Here is a 7,381-nt window from a genome sequence, read left to right as displayed (position 1 = left end):
CGAAATACAGCGCTGCGGTCGGCATCAACAAGTGTCTGGCGCAGTTGTTAGACTGTTTACTACTGCTACAGTGGCAGGTTATCAAGATTTAAGTGAGTTTGAACGTAGTTTTACAGATGGTGCACGAGCGATGGGACACAGCAACTCCGAGGTAGCGATGAAGTGGGGATTTTCGCGTACGATCATTTCACGAGTGTGCCGTGAATACGATGAATCCGGTAAAACATGAAATCTCCGACATCACTGCGATCGGTAAAAGATCCTGCAAGAAAGGGACCAACGACCACTGAAGAGAATCGTTCAACGTGACAGAAGTGGAAACCTTCTGCAAATTGCTGCATATTTCAGTTCGGGGCCATCAACTAGTGTCACCGAGCGAATCATTCAACGAAACATCGTCGATAAGGGCTTTCCGAGACGAAGGTCCACTGTCGTACCCTCGATGACTGCACAACACAAAGCTTTACACCCGCCTAGGCCCGTCAACACCGACTTTGGACTGTTGATGACTGGAAACATGTTGCCCGGTAGGACGAGTCTCGTTTCAAATTGTATCGAGCGGATGGACGTGTACGGGTATGGAGACAACCTCATGAATCCATGGACCCTGCGTGTCACCAGAGGACTGTTCAAACTGGTGAAAACTCTGAAATGGTGTAGGACGTGTGCAGTTGGAGTGATACGGGACCGTTCAAACGTCTAGACACCATTCTGAAAGGTAACACGTACATAAGCATCCTGTCTGATCACCTGCATCCATTCATGTCCATTGCGCATTCCGACGGACTTGGCCAATTCCAGCAGAACAATGCGACACCCCACACGTAGAAAATTGCTACAGAGTAGCTCAAAGAAGACTCTTCTAAGTTTAAAGACTTCCGCTGGCCACCAAAATCTCCAGACATGAACATTATTGAGCGCCTCAGGGTTGCCTTTCAGAGTGCTGTTCAGAAGAGATCTCCATCCCCTAGTACTATTATGGAATTATGGACAGCCCTGCAGATTTTATGGTGTCAGTTCCCTCAGGCATTATTCGAGTCCATGCCAGGTCGTGTGGCGGCATTTCCGCGTGCTCTGTGGGGCCCTACACGATATTAGACAGGTGTACCATTTTCTTTGGCTCTTCAGTCCGTATGTGCAGCTTAACTTTAACGTGGTGTAATTATGTAAGACATAATCACCTTGATGGATGTCCGAGAACTGCGGCCACATGTAGAGAAACTGTAACTTACGGAATTCGAAAAAGTCGGTGGAAAAATAATGCAAAAATAATAAGCTTGGGCAAAAGTAGTTGCTGTATGCCAATAGAGACAATGCGATTGTATCACTAGACTGTTGTCTACGTTTCTGGGCTCACAGTCGCTACTTGTAAAGGCATCACAAACAGTACAAAGAATACAAGGAGACTCCTCATGTTGTCGGGAGCTTTCGGCACCTTTTGTTTGTTAACGTAGCAAGTGATTCTTAGAATATGTCAACTTCAACTGAATATACGTAAGAAAGGAGCTCTGTACTGCTTGAAGAGGAATGACGACCACGGAGTCTCAGAATATAATAGTAGCGTAGACGAAACACAGAAATCAAAGAAGAAACTAGATCCTCCTCCACTGGCAGGAACTCTGGGACGACACCCAAATAGGAACACAAACCGAATGTGGCAGCATTATTTTAAACAGACTGCCCTGGTGCTCTGGAGGGGGAGGCTCCAGTCTTCATCCAGCCATCCTGAGTTAGATTTCCCGTGGTTTCCCTAAATTATTTCAGGCAAATGCCGAGATGATTCCCACTATAAAACCGCGCTCAACTACTTCTCCCATCGTTGTCAAACTAGATCTGCCTGTATACGTGAATTACTCTATTTTTGTTGTATTTAAATTTTAGTAGCAAGATACGTGAAAGACATACATAGATGAATAAAACGCCTACTACTATTACTACTAGCGTACAGCTTCTTGCAAAACGTCAAGAAGTGCTAGGATTACGACACCTGAATCCCTCAAGCTGACTGATCCACTTACTGGCGGAACACATTTCGTAGGCTACGTACTTATTCTGAATCTGGAGGAAAGATGCAAATGAATGTACCTGCCGAAAAGAAGGCATTAGATGAGAATTTCCTTCGTATGCGGATGTTGCTAGTACTGAGCGATTACAACTGACTCAACATGAAACCAAATTATGTAAATCTGCAGTCTTTTGTGGCAGGTGTCACTGAAGTTAAAATCTTCTGGTTGTTAGGCTGCGTCATATTTCTTCGAACAATGGACGATTCGTCCCTTCAACTAGGATCTTTTACGGGGTGTTCTGTTGTCTACTGTACATTGAGTGTCAGTCTGTACTGGTAGACAGAAGATCCTGAAGGAGATCTGTTATGCACCCTATGGATCGAAGAGACTGGGGTGATGTGGGCCTTCAAGTGGGGTCTTTACGTATTGGATATCGCATCATATTTCGGCTCAAGGGAACGTCTCTTGCAGTCAGATAGCACAGGAGACAAGAGTAAACAGAAAAGATATTTAAGCTGGCTGAAGAGTACAGATTGCTCTGCTGTGCCAGATACAGTCATTGAGTAGCCATCAGGAAACTTTCATGCAGAAAGGTGACTATTATCAAGTACGTTATGGATAAACGGTCGTCTATGATTATCCAACATAACAGCAGTAGAGGTCACAATAGTGTGGTTAGACTTGTACATTGCCTAATCGTAAGTATCCGAATACTCCTATGCGAAGCTGAATTGACCACTAGATGTCACGAGAGGCGTATCCATCAGAATAATGGGGGTCAAGGATTGTTGTGTTGTCAGGAGAGGAGCAGTGACAGGAGAAGGGGTACGTTGGGAGAGCTCAGTAACTTCTAACATAGCTTAGTCATTCAAAAAACTAAACTCCGCCCGAACAGTCCATGACGGCCCAACGGTACAAGCTGGTCGCTGTGTCATCATCAGCCCGAAAGCGTCACCAGATGCCGATATGAAGGGGCATGTGTTCAGCACATGGCTCTCCCGGCCGTATGTTAGTTTACGAGACCGAAGCCGCTATTTCTCAGTCAGGTAGTTCTTGAGTTTGCCTCACAAGGGCTGAGTGAACCAAGCTTGCCAAAAGCGCTCAGCAGACCGGATGGTCACCCATCCAAGTGCTAGCCCAGCCTAACAGCGCTTAACTTCGGTGATCTGACGGGAACTGGTGTTACCATTGCGGCAATGCCTTAGTCAATGAATGTCACCTGAGTAATAAATACATCAGGAAGTTTCCAACCCTTCTAAAGCCACCCAAGATGACTGTTGAGGATGAAATTGTGAAGCGAACCCGAAAAAATAGCCACAAGAAAACCGAGACCAGGTAACCCTCATCTACCGACGAACGGGGACCATTGAGCATTGGGCAGAGTGGATGCGAGAAATAGCAATCAGTTAGCAGGAGGAATCACTGGAGCATTTCTAAGTGCTACCTGTAGTCCAGCTAGCACAATATTTTTTCGTAGGCAGTTAACAATAGAGGGCTACAATGGTCGAGCGGTTCCTCATAAGCCAAACATTTCTGTAGTGGCTGGCTCTGAGCACTATGAGACTTAACATCTATGGTCATCAGTCCCCTAGAACTTAGAACTACTTAAACCTAACTAACCTAAGGACAACACACAACACCCAGCCATCACGAGGCAGAGAAAATCCCTGACCCCGCCGGGAATCGAACCCGGGAACCCGGGCGTGGGAAGCGAGAACGCTACCGCACGACCACGAGATGCGGGCAGTTCTGTAGTGAATGTTAAACGAGCTGGAAGTGATATAAAGTGCGACGCCACCGTGTAGTGGATGATATGAAATGTGTGATTTGGAGTGATGAACCATGTTAACACTGCGACAATGGGATGAAAGCGTTTGGGTTTGGCAAATGTATAGGGAATGCTACGTGCCATCATGTGTAGTGCCAACAATGAAGCGTAGAGGATGCGGGATTGCAGCAAGCCGGTGTCTCTCTTAGTGTGGTGTGGTATTATTATAGTAAATAGGAACATCTACGCTATCATCAGCTTTGGTAAAACCTCTTCTCCTATAAGAGAAAGTCGAGAAAATTTCTACTTTTCCGCTTACAACAGAATTATGTGTAATTGGTTCCGTTGTTTAACGATATACTACTGTATAGCAGTATGTTTACCGAAGTCATAACGTACTCAGGGGTTGCAAAAAAGTGTGGAAACACCCCGAGTAATGCGTACTTGAGTATAAATGCAGATGCTAGCAAGTCTGCATGTTACGTTGTTGTATTTTACCACGAGCGGTACCTATGCAATAGCCTCAATACGCTAGAAGTATCAGCAGTGGTCAGAAACGAATACTCCGTCGCAGTGAGTGCATAATGTCCAAGCTGACTGAATTCGAAAATGGGAAATTTCTTGGATGCTTCTGTAAGCAAGGGAGCCGAAGTGCTTGGCGTTTCGAGAGGCACCGTGTACGATCTTTATACCGCATACACCGGGGCCGACCATGGCCCGCCAAACTTCTCTGGGCCGTGTGGGTGCCAAGACTCGGCTTTGCTCAGTGCTACCCCGAAATACTCACTACAGTGCGCTATTTCATTTAAGATTACGGTTCGGCATCTTCAATCAGTACAACTGTTTCTAGTTCAGGAGAATCGTGGTGAAAGCGCCGTTTACCCTTCGCTGTTTGTTCGTGATGTGAAGGACGTTTTCAGATCTAGTGGCTATTTGCACAAAAAGAGACAGTGTAGCGATCTATCGCCACAAGCCTCTACAAATGGACGGGAATGACAGAAGAGAGGGATGAAAATTCTCGATGTATATTACGCATTGCAGAGTCGGCGGGTGGTACAAATTTCTATGAAACTGGACAGTACCATGCAGAAAGAATTTAAAGATCTACTTGACAGTGAAAGAACGAAAATCACAACGATTGACACACGGGATTCATTTTTCTGTGCATCAAGAAGCACTTTGTGATAGATCTGTAGTCGTGCATCTGAAGAAAGTGGTAGTGTGAACAGATAAACTCCCGCATTGTAAGTGGACTTTTGTGCACACTGTCCACAGTAAAGTACTTCAACGTGAAACAAATTCTTTATGATCTGACTGGGATGCATTTATAAAAAAAATACATTGTGGAACGGACAAATTCTGACAAACATAGTCCAGTTCCCAAAGTTCACTGCCTTTAAAGAAAACGCGAAGTTTGATGAATTCATCGTGGCCTTGAAAGAATTACAAGGATAGTTTCTTAAGGGTTTTGAGGACATATCTGCCTCAGAAATGTTTTCGGGACCCTTTGCCACTTCAGTGGAAGTGCCCCTGCGCATGTACTGTTGTATCCGACTGACCTGCAAGATAATTCCCGTTTTAAGTGACACATCCTTTTACGTTAAAACTGTCCAATATATCTACATTGCTTCCCTCAAGTAAAGGTTCCACTTTCCATAAAGAGGTTGCAAAAGTGCCACAATATTTCAGTCGTCACATTTCTGTGAAAGACCTTGTTCCGACTATGAAACTAAATAAGTGACGATTACATGGCAAACTGGCTTGAAAATCTGTTACACTGTCAGCGTTCGTCCATATGTCGACAGTTTGTACCAGATAAAAATTTTATTATATCTCCAGTACGCCAGAAGAAATTAAATATTACTTAAAATATGTTTTATTGTGAGCTACGTTACTGATAAATGTGAAATATAAAACTAAGTCGTATGCAATGTGACTGCACTGCCATTTAAATGCGGCGTGTTCGCCTTTTCCACCTTCCCAATTCCTCCCGCTCAAATTGCATTGTGTAGCAGTGGGGGAAATGTGCAGTTAGGTTGAGCGCTATGACGTTCATGCCAGGGCGTGGCTCGTGAACCGAAATCTTCTCTCGCTCTGGCATACACAGAAAGTGGAAAAACGTCATGCACTAAGTGACAATATGGACGAAGATGTGTGTTGCTGGATTGTGGCAGGCGGTCATTGAAGAGATTATGAAAAAAAATAAGGGGATCACATATGCTAAATTCAGTGCTCTGTCAGCACCAAAGCAACACAAATGGAGCTCAAGAAGCAGGGAATCGCAGTTCGAGTTGGAAGTGCAAAACCACTAGTCAGTGATGCAAATGTCTGTAACAGGAAAACGTGATGTTGAAGGAATAATACCTGAACTATGGAGCAATGGAAGAATATCATATGGTCTGGTGAGCCTTGTTCCGCATTGTTTCCAACTTCTGGTTGAGTTTATGTCCCAAGAGTGAAACGCGGCATGGCTTTCCTGATCTGGGCAACCACATTGTGGTACAGCATGGGCACCTTGGTTACCCTGCATAGTCGCATTACTGCTAAGAATTATGTGGCCATTTTGGATGATCAGGTCCTTAGTACAGTTTTTGTTCTCCAATAGTGATGCCGTGTACCAACACAACAGAGTCTTTCTTTACACAGTTTGCATCCTTCCGGACTGGTTTTGTGAGCGCAAAGATGGACTGTCGTATTTTCGCTGCATGCCACAGTCACCAGATCTCAGTATTATTGAGCCTTTTGAAACCTACTTTGGAGGGAAAGGTGCGTGATCGCTGTCGACATCCACCATCGTCACATGAGCTTCTAATTATTTTGCGAAAAGAATGGTACAAGGGTCCTCTGAAACCCATACAGTACCTGTTTTAATCCGTTATGGGGTGGCTGGAAGCTAATTTGATCGCCAATGGGTTTCCTGCACCGTACTGGGCATAATAATATGTTGTGTCTTTGATGTTTCAAAATTTCGGTTCACCTTCTGTATGTGTCATGGCATTACTAGCTACAATTTTACCGGAGTCATTTGCAGAGGGGTTACGATATTTTGTCTGGTCTCTCTCCAACATATTTTTACATCTACATCTACATGATTTGTCTTCAGTTCACAATTAGGTGTTTGGCAGAGGATTCCCAAGATCTTTTTCTGACAGTTTCCTTATCGATCCAGAAATGGACAATCGAATCTTTCGATACTGGCTCTGACTTCTCTTATTTTATCGTGATGGTCATCTCATCCTCAGCAGATTGGCATTCGGAGGAGAAATTTGGAGTTTTAGGCAAGAATGCGAAAATCAGATTTCTAAAATGTGTTTCTTGTAATTTAAATTCCACACAGACTGACATAAGGGAGAAAATGTTGCTCCATTAAATTATAACTTTCATATCCACACGAAATATTCAAATCTCTGACTAAGGAAAGATGGATTACCTGACGCACCTAAAACGTAGTGAGTACTCACCTGATTCATCGCTTTAAGTTGTGCTTCCAAAAGTGTCACATAGCGATAACTCTTTTGCGGAATTAATTGCAGTTAATTAAGTTATAAAAATGTCTCTAAACTGTCAATTGTAATTTTGCAGTGCAGAATTAAAGCGATATGTTTGT

The sequence above is a fragment of the Schistocerca piceifrons genome, chromosome 3, assembly GCF_021461385.2.
Source record: "Schistocerca piceifrons isolate TAMUIC-IGC-003096 chromosome 3, iqSchPice1.1, whole genome shotgun sequence".
In the NCBI taxonomy this organism is placed as follows: Eukaryota; Metazoa; Arthropoda; class Insecta; order Orthoptera; family Acrididae; genus Schistocerca; species Schistocerca piceifrons.
Note: the sequence above shows the minus strand (reverse complement) of the source record.